The sequence below is a fragment of the Zea mays genome, chromosome 2 (assembly GCF_902167145.1).
Source record: "Zea mays cultivar B73 chromosome 2, Zm-B73-REFERENCE-NAM-5.0, whole genome shotgun sequence".
NCBI lineage: Eukaryota > Viridiplantae > Streptophyta > Magnoliopsida > Poales > Poaceae > Zea > Zea mays.
The window spans coordinates 412445-433603 of record NC_050097.1 but is presented as its reverse complement, the minus strand read 5'-3'; the positions used below and the strand labels follow the sequence as shown (position 1 = coordinate 433603).

The window sequence follows — 21159 nt, the reverse complement described above, 5'->3', positions numbered from 1 at the left end:
ACTTCTATTTCTTCTCCAAGGAGCTCCCCAACCGCGGCGCGCTTATTGTTCATCCCTGCCGTGGTACATACCGGCCATAGCCAGCGATGATTGCTCAAGCTAACCCTCGGGGAGGCTTTACCGACCTAAGACGATCTATGAACAACCGTTAATTGGACAGGAACCCCCCTGGGAGCCGTCTGCCCACGATCGTGGCGGACACCGAGTTTGTGAGCACATGTTCCCGCCAAACCATGGTCGAATAGAGCAAACGGACGCCACTGTGAGCTTCGCAAGCATGTAGAAGCACTAGAACAACACATGGATTGTACAGTGACTTACCAGAGTAAGCTGGCCACGGGCGGGCTGTTTTGGGTGGCGCGGCGGAATGATTTGGGGGAAAATGGCAATTCTCCGGCCAGGGTGACTAATCGGGGATAGGAATGGTTGCTACAGCTTCGCAATTTGGAGACGAAGGCCGGAGCTCGGTTGATTTGAGAAAAGGGGGCGAGGACGGGGTGAATTTATAGCCGCGGTGAATCACTGCCGCGATCACGGTGATAACCATTGCTGGCCCTAGCTGGCGATCAGCGATGGCACTGAGCACGGCACTCCCCTAGAGCTTGCCACGTTCAACCACGGCCGTAAGGCAGTCAAATCCGTGATGGCGTGGCCGAACAGAGGAGGGCGGTGCCGGTGACCGGACATGGCCGGAAGGAGGGATGGCCGCGTGGCAGCCAGAGTTAGTGCCCTCCACCGCGGCGGTCTTATCCGGAGCAAAGAGGTCTTCGCAGGGAGATGCTCGCCGCCTGATCATCTCGACCCCGGCGCAAATCGCGGCACGGATAGGTCGTCGGCGGTGAGATTTTCTGCCGCGGCAATCAGACCCTTATCTGTTTCCCCAATGCACTGTACCATGGCGTTTGTTCTTCAGTCATCTGACAGCCAGGATTTAGGGCAGATTTTCTCTTGATTTTATATATCAACATGATCGACACTCTTTAGCAAAGTTGTAGCCCTAGGATCCAGCTATAATCTTGGTATAGCAATCCTAGGCAAATACTTGCTCGATCATGTATTAATTCATGCCCAAAGTGCCTGCAGTTGCGCTGCTTGTCTGAGATTCAGAACTTAAACAGCCTGACAGTCAAGTTTAGAGCATGATTATCTCCAAATTTCTCACAAGAACATGGCTTGCTCTCTTCAGCAAAATTGTTCTCCTTTGATTGCTCTACAACTTTGGTGTGGTGATTTAGGGCAAAAATTCTATAGTTTGAAAGTTACAAGGCTCCAAAGTTGAGCCAAAACTCTGAAATTTCAGACTTAGAATAGAACCTAATTGAGGTCCATTTTGCATTTAAGTCCAAAACTCAATGTTTGGCTTTCAAGTCCACACATTTGTGAACCAAAGGACTTAAGAAACTTATTTGACTTGGTTTTTGCACTTTAGTCCAAAAGTGGACTAATTTTGCACATAGGTCCCTAGGGTTTGGTTTTAGGGTTTTCCAGGGTTCCAATTAGGGTTTTTGGTATCCCAGGGGTATAAAGGTGATTCAAGTTTATTCTTGGGGTTATTTTATGACTTTTGCCCTAAAGCTTTTAGGTTTTCTCAACTTGGGTTAGGTTTTACCCCTTTAATCCCTATTTAGGGTTAAGTTCCCTATCCAGGGTCCTGTTTGAAAAACACTAGAACAATACAACTTGTTTGAAATTTTTACCTAGTGAATGCACTCTAGGTGTGTCAAACATATGCAATGCCAATGCTTATGATGCCATGCTCAAGTTTTAGTTATAGTAACACCAGGGGTGTTACATCCTTCCCCCCATAAAAGAATCTCGTCCCGAGATTAAAAGTCCTAGGGTAAGTAATGGAAAAGGAAACGCGGGATACTTTTATTTCCTTATTTCTGGTACAAGGCAGGGGTGATGTGGGGGTCACTTCTTTATTACACAGTTATACAGGCTTTATAATTTACAAGAGGCTAAAAAGTCTGGGAAATTCTTATCTAAAAAGTCTGGAGTTTCCCATGTAGCCTCATCTTCAGAATGCTGGTTCCACTGTATCTTATAAAACTTGAGAGTTTTTCTCCGGGTAACCCTGTCCTTTTGATCCAAGACTCGAATAGGGTGCTCAGAGTATGTCAAGTCCGGTTCAAGGACAACATCTGTTACTTCAACGGTTCGATTGGGAACCCGAAGACACTTCTTCAATTGTGACACGTGGAACACATTATGCACAGCATACAATGTTTCGGGTAGTTGGAGTCGGTATGTCACTGGCCCATATCTTTCCAAAATAAGAAAAGGACCAATATATCGTGGTGCAAGCTTCCCTTTAACCCCGAAACGTGATACTCCCTTCATTGGTGAGACCTTCAGGTAGACATAGTCTCCTTCCAGGAAATATAAGGGCATTCGCCGTTTGTCTGCATAACTCTTCTGACGAGCTTGTGCTTTATTCATATTATGAATAATTTTCTGAACCTTATCCTCGGCCTCTTTCACCATATCAAGCCTAAAGAAACACCTTTCACCAGGTTCAGACCAATTTAGCGGAGTACGACATCGACGTCCATATAAAGCTTCGAAAGGTGCCATCTTGATACTTTCTTGATAGCTATTATTATATGAAAACTCCGCTAAGGGCAAACATTCATCCCATTTCTGTGAGAAGTCCAGAATACATGCCCGCAGCATATCTTCAAGTATTTGTTTTACTCTCCCAGTCTGTCCACTGGTTTGAGGATGATAGGCCGAACTGTGGAGCAGTTTAGTACCCAGGGATTTATGAAGTTCTTCCTAGAATTTGGATACGAATTGAGGTCCACGATCCGACACTATAGTCTTCGGAACACCATGCAGACTAAGAATACGAGCAATGTACAATGCTGCATAAGTGGCCACTGTATACTTTGTCCTGACAGGTAAGAAGTGGGCAATCTTTGTGAGTCGATCAACAATCACCCAGATAGAATCATACCCTTTTGTAGTCCTGGGTAATCCCACAATGAAGTCCATACTAATATCTTCCCATTTCCATGTTGGGATTGGCAAAGATTGTAATGGACCAGCAGTCTTCATGTATATGGCCTTGACACGTTTACAAGTGTCACATCTAGCCACATAGCGTGCAATTTCAGTTTTCATCTTTGCCCACCAGAAGAACACATAAGGTTCCATGTGTGCAATTTGCTTCTTCTGATGACACTGTACTATCTGAGTCTGTTGGGCAAGTGGCAAATACGCGATTTTTCCCCAAACAGAATCAGATGCACCATCTTGGGTAAAACACACAGAAAGAGGTTTACCAACAAGTGGTTACAGTAAGTTCATAGCACACGAGATGGGTGTGAATGTCGAATAACATCCCAGTTAACTCGTGTTAGCCAAGGAATCCAAGTCCACGAAAGGTGATATAGATTCAAGAAAAATCACCAGCGGAGGGATCTGTAGATGCGGACTTTGCAACCAGTCCATTTTATCCAGCACTAGTCATGAATCGACATGATCACACATGCAGGAAAAGCATGTGTGAGACGGTCGAGGCGTGACTAGAGCGATAATTAAGTGGTTACTGGTCGACTTAATTTGATTTTGATAAGCACTTTCTTTAGGGTGAGTTGAACCAAAGTGAGTTTAGACAACTCGACTAAACGATCTTTAAACTCAGCCTTCGTTCAACGGGCAGTTACAAGTTAGTCAAAACCAACTTGTTGAACTACTTTTGACATTAAGCAAATCCTCTCAGTACCATTGGTAAGCCAAGGGGTTGAGAGTTCACATTTGCAAGCAAAAGGTCATGCATTTGGGTAGAAATCCATTTGGTCAGGTTGTTCATCCGTTTCTTCAAGCGAGATGAATTATCCACTTGGTTAGGGAATACATGGATTAAATAAGAGAGTGAATGAACAAACTCCTGCATTTCAGCAGCAGGGGAAACAGATCTCTATTTTGAGAGCTAATCAGTTGTTTGCTTACACTAAAAAGCTCCAAGGATTCACCTTTACACAAAGGATGTAAAGGGAACTTGAGTAGTCACTACCAAGATCAAAAGAAATAAGACCACATATGAAAGTGGTCTGCCCTTTTGATCCAACGGAAATGACAGATGTTGCTTGATCTCTTTCACAAACAACATAGAAATTGTTTCAAGGAAAGGTCAATGGAAGATAACACATCAGTGTAATTCCATAATGGATCATGACTAGAGACCTCGATACCGACATGCGCCAAGCAGCAAAATCTTGGGTGCACATTCACAGGAGGCTCTCAGTTTCACCGTGGTACCATAAGTCCTTAACCATGACACCATTACAAAACTGGCACCAATAATGAATCTCACGTGGTAAGAATAATTTGTATAGAGATAACATATCAATATAGTCTTATAATGGATTATGACTACTAACTGTGATACTAGCGCGTGCCAAGTAGCGCAACCATGTGTGTGCACCCACCGGAGGCCCTCGGTTTCAGCGTGGTGTCACCGATTTTAGTCATAACACCATTACCAGACATAACCAATAAGAAATCTCACGCGACACCGATAGATTGAGCAAGGGTGACTATATACAAAGGGATACTCCACCAGTAAAGATGGCTACAAGTAGAGCGCCAAATAGATCATGGCCCAAGGCATGGCCATAATCTAAACTTTGAAAGAAGTACGATGGGAGACTGTTAAATCAGCCCCAGGCATATTTCTATGCCCATCATAGAAATCACAAGGTCAAGGATTAAGTTGGTATGCCTTCGATAGGTATGGGGAAACCAAAGGCATCAAATTCAAAAAAAATGGTCGGACATGTCTTTCCTAGGTTGGGTTAATAAAGCAACACGACGATCCGCATGAAATATCCAAAGGAATAGCCATCTTAACTCTTGAATTTTGACAAACTACTATAGATATTAAAAGTTGCCTCAGAAACCGGCAGTCGTTTCTTACACCATAGTCATATAAAAGCTCACATGTTACATGATCCAGGTGAAACAGGAAAACTCTTTCCAACGAAGTTTAACCTGTTTTTATTACCAAGCTGGTCTATCTACACCTACCTTATTACATTGATCTACTACATCTTCTCTAGCTACACCATCTGCCAGATGTTTGTTGCCATTCTTCCAAGGAACCCTTAGTCCACCGATGCAGGAGTAGGATCAACGGCAGCATTGAGCCTATGCACTGATTGCTGCAGATGGTTGACAAGCCGTTGTGCTACTTGAAATTCCATGGGATGAGCACGATTCAATTCTTTGATCGCCTGATCCTGATGGCTTATGAAGCTCATGGTTTCCTTAAGGTCTTCTCTAACAGCAACAGCATACAGACAAATTTCTTCTTGTTGTTGACTCAAAATTTTTAATTTAGAATGAGCATTAGTTAGCTGATGCTCAAGCACCTTAATGCGATTCTGATCAGCTTGGTGTTGCATCTGAAGTTCTGTCACCTGATGCTCTAGTCCAATAACCTGTTCCGGTTGAACCTTTGTTTCCTCAAGTCGTTCTTGTGCTTGGGTACAAGCACTATTCTTGGCCATTTCCATCATCTTAAATGCTGCATAACTCCCAGTGTACAACTGCTGCCACTTTTGACGACTGTGCCCTCGAGTAAGTTGCAACTCTAGCACGGCCATCAAAACTCGAGCAGATGCCGATTCAACAGAATCCTGCCCAATAGGAATACTTTCCATTAATCGGGCCTGGTGATGATACACCAATGGGTCACTTAAGGCAACTGCAGGGAACAACCTCATAGATGTGGCTTGTATTTCTTCCCTTTTCTGGTAACAAATGGTTGTTAGCACCTCTAAGGCAGCTACCTGAGCACCCTCCCAAGGAGTCATTCCTTCAGCATGGAACATCCAATATGGCCAAGATGGTTTTCTAGCACGTTCTGGAATACGCACTACTACCTCATACCATGGTTGTCCTCTAAGAACAGTGCGTGACCACTGGTACTTGGGTGCTTCGGTATATCCAACTTCTTGAAGTAGTCGCCACAGGACCACTGGAACACCAAAATCTCGTAGAAACTCTCCAACTCCTGTAGGAGCTTCCTGTTGATTCATCTATAGAGAAGGGCAACGGATGCACTCTATTCACTAAGGATGTATGAACAAGGTAGATGAATCATGTACTAAACTAGCTACACAGGGGGTTTAACTTAAAGTTTGTATGACATGATGCATGTGTAATTACAGAATCAACCTTAGTTGATTCAACCTTCTATACATTGCACTCTTCCTATCTGGTCTTTAAGATAAACTCTTCAGAATACTTAGGTAAGAAGGGAAAAGAGTTTCTAGGTAAGACTTTTTAGAAAATCTTTTTGAAGATGCCGCATAATATCTGCAAAGAAGGGCTACGCTCCGATACCAGCTGTGACGGAACCTCCCAAGTAATTAGGCCCACCTACAGTTGTCCTTGTCCAACGGACCTCAGACAACCCTGTAGGTGCCCCTGAACTACTTGACAAGTTCGGTATCTTTCCTTACCTTTCCAGGAACGTCTCACCCGTCTTGCAGACATTACAGAACATCGAAGATAAAGAAATGCAGAAGCTTTTACATAAACTTACATTTATTTAGAAAGTAAGATCAAGTTACTTATTACAGACCAGTGCTATAAACGAGTGCTGAGTAGTATTATTACACATTCCAAGGGAGGTAAAAACTCCTCCCGATAACTATCAAACAAAAAGTCCTATATGGAGGACCACGTCCTCCCGCATCTTCATTCTTCTACTTCTTCATTTGATACCACCTTGGAGCAAAAGCAACAAAACTTTGTCGCTTCCTCACCTAAAAACAACGAAGGGATAAACCCTAAGTATGGAATTACTCAGCAAGTCTTACCCGACTAAGGAAAAGACTCTCAAGGGGATGCTGGATAAATAGGGATCAAGGAGAGGCTTTAGCAAGAATCAACTTAGATACTTTTGAAGAAATAGCTTACTAGAGTGAGTCCTTACTTTCAATATTTTAACGCCAAATTAAATATCAATAGACTCTGTTTGCCTCTAGTCTAATTTCATCATCTCATCAATACAACATCATTTTTATTCATGAAGTTCACATCCTGACTTAGGTTGTAGGTCAGTGATCAAGTCTCCACTCTCCGGGGATATAACGGTGATCCGAATCGATTTACTCAGCTGAGGATCTCTAACCACACGACATATGTAGCACTTAATCCTTGCATATGTCAACTCGACCCCAGGGTTCTTAAGACCAGATCAGGTTCACGCAAACCGAGAGCACAGATACACCACAGTCCAGCCTCTTGCCACGGAGGGTAAACGCTACTCCCGCCACCGCTCCACGCCCATTTCGTGTTATCTTATTCTGGCCTTAGTCTGCCCGAGGCAAAGCTTACCCTGTCCCATTTCCAGGGTATGCGGCTAGCTAAGATAGTCCTTGCGCTAGCAGGCCTACATACGCATCCAATCCTTAATCAACCTGGGTAGAACATCACCTGTTCCTAACCCAAGTCTCGATTTAAGTACTTCCATCCTTAGGATTGGTTCTGTTCCTTAGGATGAAAAGAGCATCACAGGGAGCTTTGCAGTAAGATCCCACCACGCTCTTAATGAAAATATTCTTGCAGGTAGAAGTCATCTTTCCTCAAGATAACCCCTGAGCTAAACAGTATTGCAAAAGACAACTTCTATCCACAAGATCTAAGCAGGGCTAAGCATTTTTGTAAATCATATTTTTGATACTTCATCAGAAGTATCTATAAAGGTATGGATATCAAGGAAGCAATGCATCAAAGGGTTCCAAGTAACTCCTATGAACCTAATGCACATTTCACTAGACTTAAAGTGTGCAAAAATTATTTAAAAACACAAGGAAAGGGGTTGCATGCACCGGGGCTTGCCTTCATTAGTAGGTGAGTCAGGCTCGGACCCGCAGATGTCGAAGTAGAGCCAAGTCCCTGCCTGAGATTCCAAAGGTGGTGGTGTCTTCTCTTCAGTCACTTCACTCTCTTCTTCGTTTTCTAAATATAACCATATAGGTATATATATAAGAATGAATGTCATGTAATGCTTATGAGAGTGCATAGATAATAAAGGTTTATTAACTAAGTTTTGAATACAACTTTCCTTCATGGGACTCCGAGAACTTAGGGTTTCCGGAGTCAGTAAAGGAGTTCAAAGGGCAGGGGTAGGGTTTTGGGTTCTAGTTATCAAACAAGGTCCAAATCAATTCAAACTCTACCCAAGGCTTCTAAATAATATGGGGTGTTCATATAAAAATTTTGAACATTTTTGGCATTACTATTAATTCTCTAAAATTCCAGAACTATTTCTTTAAGCTATTTTAAATGCCCTAAAATTCCCTGTTTAAACTAAAAATCATGAAACTATTTTTATTAAATACTAGGGAAAATAAGGAGTCTAGGAAAATTGGTTTCACAATTTTATGATTTTTCTATCATTTTCTATAATTGTTTTAGTTCTGGAATAAAAAGAAAAAGAGAAACTTGTAACAGTCTTGGGCCGATTCTGACCCAGGTCGGCCCAACGACGCAGGAAAAGGGTCGCGCGCCGGCGCGCGCCTGCGTGCTCTGGCTACTTTGCATAGAGGCCCTCGTCTTTTCAGCTAAACCGAAGCAGGTTCATTTACTATTGCACTAAGTCGCTGACACATTGCAGAAATACCCTCGTACTTCTATTTCTTCTCCAAGGAGCTCCCCAACCGCGGCGCGCTTATTGTTCATCCCTGCCGTGGTACATACCGGCCATAGCCGGCGATGATTGCTCAAGCTAACCCTCGGGGAGGCTTTACCGACCTAAGACGATCTATGAACAACCGTTAATTGGACAGGAACCCCCCTGGGAGCCGTCTGCCCACGATCGTGGCAGACACCGAGTTTGTGAGCACATGTTCCCGCCAAACCATGGTCGAATAGAGCAAACGGACGCCACTGTGAGCTTCGCAAGATGTAGAAGCACTAGAACAACACATGGATTGGACAGTGACTTACCAGAGTAAGCTGGCCACGGGCGGGCTGTTTTGGGTGGCGCGGCGGAATGATTTGGGGGAAAATGGCAATTCTCCGGCCAGGGTGACTAATCGGGGACAGGAATGGTTGCTACAGCTTCGCAATTTGGAGACGAAGGCCGGAGCTCGGTTGATTTGAGAAAAGGGGGCGAGGACGGGGTGAATTTATAGCCGCGGTGAATCACTGCCGCGATCACGGTGATAACCATTGCTGGCCCTAGCTGGCGATCAGCGATGGCACTGAGCACGGCACTCCCCTAGAGCTTGCCACGTTCAACCACGGCCGTAAGGCAGTCAAATCCGTGATGGCGTGGCCGAACAGAGGAGGGCGGTGCCGGTGACCGGACATGGCCGGAAGGAGGGATGGCCGCGTGGCAACCGGAGTTAGTGCCCTCCACCGCGGCGGTCTTATCCGGAGCAAAGAGGTCTTCGCAGGGAGATGCTCGCCGCCTAATCATCTCGACCCCGGCGCAAATCGCGGCGCGGATAGGTCGTCGGCGGTGAGATTTTCTGCCGCGGCGATCAGACCCTTATCTGTTTCCCCAATGCACTGTACCATGGCGTTTGTTCTTCAGTCATCTGACAGCCAGGATTTAGGGCAGATTTTCTCTTGATTTTATATATCAACATGATCGACACTCTTTAGCAAAGTTGTAGCCCTAGGATCCAGCTATAATCTTGGTATAGCAATCCTAGGCAAATACTTGCTCGATCATGTATTAATTCATGCCCAAAGTGCCTGCAGTTGCGCTGCTTGTCTGAGATTCAGAACTTAAACAGCCTGACAGTCAAGTTTAGAGCATGATTATCTCCAAATTTCTCACAAGAACATGGCTTGCTCTCTTCAGCAAAATTGTTCTCCTTTGATTGCTCTACAACTTTGGTGTGGTGATTTAGGGCAAAAATTCTATAGTTTGAAAGTTACAAGGCTCCAAAGTTGAGCCAAAACTCTGAAATTTCAATGTTTGTTCTCACAAGAACATGTTTGAAAGTTACAAGGCTCCAACTTTGGTCCATTTTGCATTTAAGTCCAAAACTCAATGTTTGGCTTTCAAGTCCACACATTTGTGAACCAAAGGACTTAAGAAACTTATTTGACTTGGTTTTTGCACTTTAGTCCAAAAGTGGACTAATTTTGCACATAGGTCCCTAGGGTTTGGTTTTAGGGTTTTCCAGGGTTCCAATTAGGGTTTTTGGTATCCCAGGGGTATAAAGGTGATTCAAGTTTATTCTTGGGGTTATTTTATGACTTTTACCCTAAAGCTTTTAGGTTTTCTCAACTTGGGTTTGGTTTTACCCCTTTAATCCCTATTTAGGGTTAAGTTCCCTATCCAGGGTCCTATTTGAAAAACACTAGAACAATACAACTTGTTTGAAATTTTTACCTAGTGAATGCACTCTAGGTGTGTCAAACATATGCAATGCCAATGCTTATGATGCCATGCTCAAGTTTTAGTTATAGTAACACCAGGGGTGTTACATAAATCTTATCCCTAAACCTAAACATCGACACTAAAGGATTTTAGTGTTGAAACCATGGTAAAATGAAATTTGAGTCTCCCAACCTTATCAACTTTGCTGACATAGTAGAATTTTAGTGTCCAAACCATAGTACACGTTTTGGTCCCCGGAGGCCGGTAAGGCTATTTTTGGCCTCCCGTGACACATGTTTTCATCGTCAAACGACGATTTCATGCCTCCCGTCCGCCACCCATGATTTGGCCACTGAGACTGCTAAGGCTGATTATGGCCTCATCCGACCTGCCACCTACATTTTAGATCGGAGAGGCCGTTACGACATTTTTTGCCACAAGTGAGCTATAGCGCATGTTTTTATGGTAACCTAGACCCAAGATCCAATCCCTAAACCCTAACCTTAAACACCGACACTAAAAGGTTTTAGTGTCCAAACCATAGTAAAATGAAGTTTGAGTCTCCAAACCATAGTAAGCTTGCAGGCATGGTAGAATTTTAGTGTCCAAACCATAGTACACGTTTTAGTCCCCGGCGGCCCGTAAGGCTATTTTGGCCTCCCGTGACACATGTTTTTGTCGTCGAACAGCGATTTTGTGCCTCCCGACCGCCACCCATTATTTGACCATAGAGACTGGTAAGGTTGTTTTGGTCCCATGAACTATAGCACACGTTTTCATGGCCGAGCGACCATTTTTCACTACTAGAAATATGCTTATTTAAGACGCACATTTTAAGACAGATACATGTGCATTTTATAGAAGCGTCTTTTATCATATGGTGATGAATAAGGTAAGACAGTTTATTGGAGATCCGTCTTTAATAAAGAAGTGTTTTGAGACGGTTACATCGTAAGAAATGTCTTATGTTGATTTAAGACGGATTGTTATTGAAAACCATCTTAAATAAATATTCCTTTTGATTCATTATGATTTTAAGAATTGTCTTAGATTTTGGTTAGTATATTAGACACTTCTACATATGAAACCATCTCAAATAAAAGATATTATTAGAGTCGTCTAGGGTATAAGAACTGACTTAGATGTTAGTGGGTATACTAGACACTTCTAAATACGAAACCATCTTAGTATGATATTTCTGATAAGTCATATTGTGAAAAAACCATAGTGAATAGTGAATTCGACTTAGTTTGATGATATATATGATATAAAGTAAAACTTATCTGTAACACCCCAGGTGTTTATTGTCGGCTCGACCACGAGTGCGGACTTTAACACGTGATAGCGGTGAATAAAATGGACACTAAATTTTGATCATCTTCGTCTATCACGATTTTGATATCATGCCTGTCTCCTTTTGTTTAAATTGTCCTAATTTATTTTGCAAAAATTTAGGCTTTAGTAATCTTCCGAAACATCAGATCCAATATCGTTTGGGTTGAGCCATCGACGTCTTGCCTAAACTTCAATCTTTGAAATCGAATCTGATTCCTTAAAATTTGTTTGAAATTCTTTCACGCTTGCGTTGCCCATGTCTATCTGTGGTCAGACATCATGACGCGTGTGGCGGTGCAAATCCGTGTCTGGACAGCTCGCAGCCTCTCGCCCACGTGAACGTTGTGCGACGTCGCTTCAGAAAGGATCACAATTTCGATGCCACATTGATCTCTCGTATTTATTTCCCGAAATGTCGAATTTTGTGTCTGATTAAAATTTATCGATTAAGCGGATAAGAATTTGGAACCTCGACCCACTCCTGTAATTTTTGACCCGAGTAAAGTTTATTAGAAGCTCGACGACAAGTGTGTTGATGCGAGATTAAACTAGACCGAGAAAATTGGAGCCGAGAGCGTGCATTCGCAATTAATCAGTTTCCCCATTCATTAAGGCGAAGAAATTAAATATGTTCCTTAGCAGATACATTTTTGTCCAATTTCAAACTTAAGCAAAAGTTGTCTAAATACAATCACCCATATAATTTTGGTCCGACTAAATTAGACCACGTCTAAATCCTAATACTAGAACTCGGATTTCTAAAATTTGCTTTTGCCAATATAAATGAGATTCAGATAAATTCAATTTGGTTTCGATTAAATTAAACCCTGTCACAAGTACTGTCGACCTGTATCATTGTGATCTGATCCACTTATACCCTGTTCAAACTCTAATTTTAGAGCTCGGGTTTATATTCTTTTATTGAAGAAAATGGGAGAAAGATCTAATTTCTCTTTTACTAATCATCAGCTCTATCTCCAGCCGCTTGGGGCTTCTAGGCTTTTCTGTAGCCGGCATTGTCCTCTCAAGAGTCAAGAATGGATCGCATGACTCTTAGAGCTGATTTGGTGACCCGGGATCCCGGGAGGATAAGAGGGGATTGAAGGGGAAATTAGTTTATTTCCCCTTCAATCACCTCCAATCCTCTCGGGATCCCCTTGTCACCAAACCAATCCTTAAGGGCCTTATCCTGGTGTAAATCGCTCAACAGGAGATTCTCCAACCATCCTTATCCTTTCAGCCGCCATGGAGGCATGGAGCCCAGTTTTCCTCCCCCACACGTGAGATCCCTTCACCAGCATCTCTCTTCCTCAAGCGCCATCCCTGGCTTCTCCCAAGCCGAGCGTCAATGCCCAAACCTCCATGGCCGACGTCGCCCTGCTCAGGTCCAACTAGCTCCCCTTCCTGTTGTTGTGTCCAGCCGATGCCCCTCCCTCCATCTTCCTCTCTGCAGCAACCCTACCATGGTTGTGCCCCTGCTTCCATGGTGAGCTCGCCTCAGCCCCAACGTCGGACGTGCCGTCGCCCTCACGTCCAGCTCCTCCATCCCCCTGGTTCCCTCCCTGCTCCGACCAGGTTTGCCAGGTCCGACCGTTCTGCTCGCCGCGCCCTCCCCATGCCAGCACGCGAGCGCCCCCTCCCGTCCCTGCTCCTCTCCATCGACGCCCAGGCCGATGCCGAGCTCCCAGCCCCTCCCGATGGCGTGGTCAAGCATCTAGGTACCGTTCCTTTTCGTACCTCCTCTGCTTGGCCCCTAGCTCCACGCCGATGTTTGCTCAGGTCACGTCCGTGTCGTGTTTTGCTCTGTTCGTTTCCCATCCGGCGCCCGTGCTTAATTATTAATTGTGTATATGTGTGCATTTTTGTGAAGAATTGAAATCCCCATGTTTGAGCAAGGAAGTAATTAAAGGAGTGAGGTCATGTGATGCTCGCCAGGTATTCGGTGGGACGCCTGAGCCATGGGATTGACGTCGTTCTTGTGTATTCGGAATTGATTGAGGTTGATGTGCTCTGGGATAACCTCATGATCCGTAGCAGTGCTTGCGTGCTAGTCCATTGAGTTATACAGGGAAGGATTCTTTCCTCTCTTTTCTTTGTAGATATTGTGGTGGTATTAAGTATTTGTAGTGCTTATATTAGATGATCGTTGAAGTGCCTCGCCATAAAGTGTTTGTTTAGTTGTCCCATTATTTATAATGATATGACCAAGTCTAGGTTTTATAGGTTCGATGTTATGATTGTGGTGAACTAAAATTGCGTAGGATGAGTTCAGAATTTTTATCGGCTATCTGACGGGTCCTATCAGTGTTGTTGTGTTGATTGTGTTTATATGTGAAGTTTAGGTCTAAAATTATGAGTTTATTTGAAATGATTTTGTGCACGGTTATGAGGTGGACTAGTACATATATGTGATTAAGTGGGTGATTTTAGATCTACTTTAATATAAGGTATTAGCATATTTGAAGTATTAGGCACATGAAAATTTTAGAAGTTAACTAGGAGTTAAATTAGGATTCTTGTTGTTGGGACTGCATGACCAATTTTAGTTAGGCAACTAGTCGATGAGGTAAATCTTGTACAACATTGCATAAGTGCTCACTTTATTCATGGGTACAACATTCACCACATTATCTTACACTTAGTTGTAGGCCACTTTAGGAACATATTTTTTAAGCCGCTTATCTAAAGCATGGAGTTCCCATTTATGATTTATGTCACTTACGTATGATACTATCGTTATCTCTCCTGTTACTTTTTTCAGGTATCAGAATTCCTGGATTCCAAATCTGAGACGGATGTTGATGTTGACTATAACAGCCTGTACTCAAAGCAGGACTTTCTACAGGGTGAGGTGCTCGTTTCGTTGTGGCTAGAGTAACTTGTGTACTCTATCTCATCGTTTTTAATTTATTTGGTTTTCACAGCAACTGTTTTGTGATATGTGCTATCACTTGCTACTTAGATTCATGCTATTAGATATTCATACCTCAGGTTTGCAAGATCTCACACGGTGAAGTATGGAGTAGAAATAACTCTGCAGCGACTAGGTGTCAGCGGCGGGGCCCTCTCCGTCGCCGCCTTTGGCAGCACAAAGTCCCGGATCAACGGTGGGACCCTCATCAGTAAGTACCACCATCTTCCTTATCTTATTAATCACAGTTTGGAGCGTAGATTAGCTAGCCATCAACCCCTGTCGAGTGCTTTACACTTATGTCTGCTTTTTCCCTGGCTGGTAACCTCGCTACCATGGACCATTGCATTAAGAAAAAACACGAGCATAGTCATTACAATATTTTCACATTCCCATAGGTTTGGCGTTGGTACTAGAGTTCAAGCTGGGTGGAGTGAAGATGGAGAATGTGTGAGCTTCTCTTTGATATATCTATCATTGTTTGTGTCTAGATAATCTTATCTTTAATATTTTTCACTTCATTTCATTACAACATGTTTGATTGGCTAAAATGCTAGGTATAAAGCAACAGTTGGAGCTACAGCACAAAATGGATACTATGTAGCCTATGATGGCTGGGGAAACAGGGAAGAGGTATGCTCCTTTTTTCTATGAGTAATAGTTTTTCTTTTAAAAGTAGAGTTGGTATATTCATACATGAGTATGGAGCAGACAATTACTTCAGGCGCACAATACAGAATTGTTTCTCATATCTTGTGATGGACCTGCAAATTCAGTGTGCGGCAGTGCGTGGGCGCGCAGGCGAGCGAATGCGTGGTGCCGCAGGAGTTGAAGTTGCAGTCCTTCATCAGATAGACTTCTTGCACAGTGAGAGATCTGCAGCATGCTGATGGTAGTCCATCATTTCTGGAGAAGGCCCTGAAGTTCATTGAAGATCATGGTAAGTTCTTTTGCTTATTGCGGTCATTACACAGTCTTAGCAAATTTTACACTGTGGTGAGTAAAAGCATAAATGGCTATAAATCATTCAACATAGTCTTAATACACACAAAAAAAACCTTTATCTGTAGGGGTAAAGGTAGAGGGCATCCTGCGTCAGTCTGCTGATGTTGAAGAAGTCAAACGCAGAATTCAGGATTATGAAAAGGGTGATTTCTTTGGACTGAACCTTTTGTTTTCTTATCTAGGATAACTACGTTTGGTGTTTGGCAGTCTTTACTTCAATTTAAAATAATTTGTCTTCTTCACTATGTTTTCATACAGATATTTTATGAGGGCCATAATAATGTGTGGGAATTGTATTTTTATTTGCTTTGACTGCTTTACCATCTTCTGTGTACTATTTAAGACACATTTAGTTTGTTTTTAAGGGAAAAACGAGTTCTCTCCAGAAGAGGATGCTCATGTTATTGGTGACTGTATTAAGGTATATATCTGGCAAGTGTTGGTTACAATCTCACTTAATAGGAATGCTCTTCACTGATATTTGTCTGGTTTTCCTTTAATACAATATGTTCTTAGAGAGATGCCGTCATCTCCAGTTCCTGCATCATGTTGCACTGCCCTGGTTAAAGCATACCGTAAGATTAATTTGAAACTTTGTTTATGCATTCAGTAGTTACCTTGTATTAATCAATCAAACTGATATGTAATACGAATTGATGACATAAAGTAACTACCATAATTAAATCAATACATGCCCTTATCTACAAACATTTTGCAATGCACATATTTAAGTTTGGCACACTTCTATGGCTACTAAGATAGTGTTTGTTGATGTAGTTAGTTATACTGTTGTTTTTGTAAAATACAAATTAATTGTGAATAGCCAACCTTTCTTAAAACATGTAGTTGTTGCCATAGCTTTGTATGGCTGCGCCCCTTTCTTTTCTGTCATACATGACAGTGTTACCTTTTTGCCAATCGGAGTTGAAAACGTTGGGGGTAATGTATTAGGACAATTTTTATCTAACTGTTATTCTATATGGTAGCTTCTGTAGTGTGCTATTTATTCAATATTGTAGTGAAATGTTTGAGTTGCTAACTAACAATCATATGTAGTTCTAGTGCTAATTTCTCTTCTATTGTTCAGGTTACTGAAGAAAACCTCGCAACACTATTTATAAATTGCGGACAGGTACAAATTTATGGGACAGTTGTAAACCCTCTTACATGTATTTAGTTCCCCATTTGATTTTGATCCAACTGTGCATAATCTTGGATATGCTCTCTGAAGGTTGTGGACTGTCGCATGTGTGGGGACCCAAATTCAGTCCTTAGGTTTGCTTTCATAGAGTTCACTGATGAGGGTAATATATCCATATCCAACCATGTTTCAGTTTGCTTACTCTCTGATATGGTCTCTAAGAAAGTTGGTCGATTTTCTGTGCTCTGTAGTCTGACGATGAACGTGAAATGTGTGCAAGGACTATCTACTGCACAAACATTGACAAGAAGGTTTGGTACCTGCACTCATGCTACTACCACTAGGTATTCATTCTGTCATGGTTCTGTTTTAATACACGCAGGTCACTCAAACAGATCCAAAGTTATTCTTTGAGTCCAAATGTGGTGAGGTTGGTCGTTCTTTACTCCAAACACAATCTCCCTTCTGTATAGCTAAAAGTTTGCAGAAATGGCACCATCAAGATCGATCTGGAGACCAACAAGATCATGGACTTCATCAAGTTTGACGTCGGCAACGTGGTCATGATGACCGGCGGGACGAACACCGGGCGTGTAGGAGTGATCAAGAACAGGGAGAAGCACAAGGGCAGCTTCGAGACCATCCACGTCCTGCTTGGAGCTTTTTGCTATGTCTAGTTTTCTCCTATTTATTGTACACGAAAACATAGAATGGAATTCAAATTTGGTGGCCGCAAAATGTGGAGACTTGAATTCATATTGTTGGGGTCGTGCTTCGGTGCGCCGAAGGTCTCACACGAAGAAGCAGCTTCGGCTGAAGTCGTCTCCAAGAGATGGCCGAAGGTCCCTTTTCATGGAGCTTCGGCGTTTTAAACCGACATAGAGATAGAATGACCTTTTTATACATATAGGTCTGAGTCAATGCTGTAAACTTTCGCAAGGGGCATAATTGTAATTTGTCACAGGCTGCGACCTGTGCCTATAAATAGATGAACAGTACCTCTGTACTGTTCACGTGAACCTGTCATTTGCTTTCACATCACGCTTGTACTTTTGCCTTCCGCAGGACCGAAGGTACATTTGTAATTCAAAGTCATTTATATTCATTAATACAAGTAGAGATAATTCTATGACGATATTTAAATATTTACTTCATATTCTATGATTTATGTGAACGCTTCATTCTTCGTTGTTATGCTTACGAAGGTATGTCCTTCGTAACCTTCGTCCGAAATGCTTTATATCCCGAAGGGATATATCGTTATGGAGGACGAAGGACCTTAACACTTAACATTTTTTGTGTTGCCTTGTTCTTAATTCTTAGCATTTGAGAACAAGTGCCCAACATTGGCGCCCACCTCCGGTCAACTCACTTCCACCTTTCTGAGCTGATGGCTTCGTTCAACACTCAAGCTGGAGCTGCTTCGGCTTCGAAGCTGGTGCTCCCGATAACAGGCGGTTCTTGCTCAGAGCCAGCTAACAAAAAGCAGAAGAAGGAGGCTCAGAGAAGGGTGCAGCATGTTGGAGTGCAGGGACCCTTCATTAAGTCAAAATGGTCTCACATTCCAATTACCTTCTCTCAGGAAGATCTTCAGCTCAAGGACTATCCTCACAATGATGCTATGGTCATTTCTTGTGTGATCAAAGGGTTTCTGGTTCACAATGTCCTAGTTGACACAGGCAGTGCAGCTGACATTATATTTGCCAAAGCCTTCAGACAGATGCAAGAGCCTGAAGACAAGATTCATGATGCTACGCACCCTCTTTGTGGCTTCGGAGGGCGGCAGATTGTGGCACTCGGGAAGATTACCATGCCGGTAACCTTCGGATTTGTTAATAACACAAGGACTGAGCAAATTGTGTTTGATATTGTTGACATGGAATACCCCTACAACGCCATCATTGGTCGTGGTACCCTAAATGCTTTTGAAGCAATTCTTCACCCAGCTTATCTCTGCATGAAGATACCTTCGGACCAAGGGCCTATTGCTATTCATGGGAGTCAGGAAGCTGCCAGAAGGGCCGAAGGAAGCTGGACTGATTCCAAGGCAATCCATAATATAGATGGAGTTGAAGCTTGTGAACAGTACAGGTTCAGGAGGGAAAAAGCAGCTTCGGCTGATCAGCCGAAGCCCATGCTGCTGTGTGAGGATATAGCAGAGCAGAAGGTGCTATTGGGCTCGCAATTATCTGAAGATCAAGAGAAAACCTTGATAAGGTTTTTATTCAACAATAAAGATGTTTTTGCATGGTCAGCCAATGATCTTTGTGGAGTGAATCGGGATGTTATTGAACATTCGCTCAATGTTGACCCATCCTTCAGACCCCGCAAGCAGAGGCTTCGGAAAATGTCTGATGACAAGGCCGAAGGGGCTCGCAACGAAGTAAAAAGACTCCTAAGTGCAGGAGTTATCAGAGAAGTGAAGTATCCAGAATGGCTAGCTAACACTGTTATGGTGAAGAAGGCCAATGGAAAGTGGAGAATGTGTATTGATTTCACAGATCTCAACAAGGCTTGTCCGAAGGATGAGTTCCCGCTGCCAAGGATAGACTCTTTAGTTGATGCAGCAGCTTCTTCGGAACTCATGAGTCTCCTGGATTGTTACTCAGGCTATCATCAAATCTGGATGAAAAAGGAGGATGAGTCGAAGACTAGTTTCATAACCCCAAGTGGTACATATTGCTATCTTCGGATGCCTGAGGGGCTTAAGAATGCTGGAGGGAGTTTCAGCAGGATGACTGCGAAGGTTCTCCAATCTCAGATAGGCAGAAATGTGTTGACCTATGTTGATGACATTATTGTAAAAAGCACGAAGCAAGAAGACCATATTGCTGATCTGCAGGAGACCTTCGCCAGTTTCAGACAAGCTGGTCTGAAGCTGAATCCAGAAAAATGTGTCTTCGGAGTAAAGAAGGGTAAGTTCCTTGGATGCTTGGTTTCAACAAAGGGAATTGAAGCTAACCCAAATAAAATCGAAGCTATACTTCGAATGGAGCCACCAACCACAAGAAAGGGGGCCCAAAGATTGACAGGAAGACTGGCATCTCTTAACAGATTTATATCCAGATCAGCGGAAAGAAATCTACCCTTCTTCGAGGTGCTAAAATCAGCTGAAGTCTTTCAATGGGGCCCAGCTCAACAAAAAGCTTTCGAAGAACTCAAGCAATACCTGATAGATCTAACAACATTAACTCCACCAATGCCAGGGGCTCCTCTGTTGTTGTATGTGGCAGCTTCGCACTCAGCAGTAAGTGCGGCACTTGTGCAGGAGAAGTTTGATGGACAAATCAAGAAGCAGGCCCCAATATATTTTGTATCTGAGGTCCTTAGTGTCTCAAAGAAAAATTATACAGAACTGGAGAAGGTGTTGTATGCCGTTCTAATGGCATCCAGGAAGCTTCGGCATTATTTTCAGGCATATAATATTATTGTTCCTTCTTCGCAGCCGTTGAAAGATATCATGAGAAATAAAGAAGCTACTGGCCGAATTGGAAAATGGGCTGCGGAGCTTAATGAATTTTACATTGATTATGTGCACAGATCCTCGATCCAGTCTCAAGCATTGGCAGATTTTATTGCCGACTGGACGCCAGGGGCTCAGGGCGAAGAAGCGAATAAAGATGCCGAAGCTTGGACAGTGTTTTGTGATGGCTCCTGGGGAACCTTCGGAGCAGGAGCAGCTGCTGTTTTGGTTTCACCGTCCAAGGTTAAAACTTGCTATGCAGCAAGACTGGACTTCAGCTGCACAAATAATATTGCTGAGTACGAAGCCTTGCTCCTGGGTCTTCGGAAACTAAAGGCGATGGGGATCAGGAGGGCGATCCTTAAAACTGATTCTCAGATTGTTTCGGGTCATATTGACAAAAGTTGCAAGGCTAAAGACCCGAAGCTTGAAAAATACCTAGACACAGTCCGAAGGATCGAAGCTTCCTTCGAAGGATTTTCTGTTAAGAATATCCCTCGAGGGCAAAATGAACATGCTGATTTGTTAGCCAGGTCTGCAGCACAGGGGCTGCCGCTACCTTCGGATGTATTCTTCGAAACAATAAAGGCACCTTCAGTAGAGTTACTTGAAAGAGCAGTTCTTACTATTTCTCCTGTGTACAGTGAAGATTGGAGAACTGAAATAATTTCTTACCTTCAGGGCAACTTCCTATCAGATGACGAAGCTTATAATAAAAGAATAGAGGCAAGAGCTCGTCCGTATATCATTATAGAAGGGGAGTTATACAAGCATGGAGTTTGTGCCCCGCTGCTCAAGTGCTTGTCTAGAGCCGAAGGTATAGAGTTGATGAAGGAGATACATGCAGGCCTTTGTGGATCCCACATCGGATCCAGGCCGTTACTTGGAAAAGTGTTCCGTCAAGGATTTTATTGGCCGAAGGCAGCTTCGGATGCAGCTGAGTTAGT

General features: G+C 43.1%; 3 pseudogenes across 3 annotated transcripts; all 3 read left to right on the top strand.

The window, feature by feature from the left end:
• Nucleotides 1–12908: 12908 nt before the first annotated feature.
• LOC103645746 (LOC103646907-like pseudogene) lies at nucleotides 12909–14535 on the top strand (annotated as a pseudogene). Its single transcript, NR_163497.1, has 2 exons — nucleotides 12909–13410; nucleotides 14454–14535. The product of NR_163497.1 is annotated as a protein-like pseudogene (transcript).
• Nucleotides 14536–14678: 143 nt separating this feature from the next.
• Nucleotides 14679–16308, top strand: LOC103645745 (rho GTPase-activating protein REN1 pseudogene; annotated as a pseudogene). The gene is made up of 6 exons (NR_163496.1): nucleotides 14679–14814; nucleotides 15002–15053; nucleotides 15161–15236; nucleotides 15380–15543; nucleotides 15674–15751; nucleotides 15974–16308. The product of NR_163496.1 is annotated as a rho GTPase-activating protein REN1 pseudogene (transcript).
• Nucleotides 16309–16662: 354 nt separating this feature from the next.
• LOC103645744 (RNA recognition motif superfamily - PLN00036 superfamily pseudogene) lies at nucleotides 16663–17503 on the top strand (annotated as a pseudogene). The gene is made up of 3 exons (XR_002267498.2): nucleotides 16663–16740; nucleotides 16840–16912; nucleotides 17001–17503. The product of XR_002267498.2 is annotated as an RNA recognition motif superfamily - PLN00036 superfamily pseudogene (transcript).
• The last annotated feature ends 3656 nt before the right edge of the window (nucleotides 17504–21159 follow it).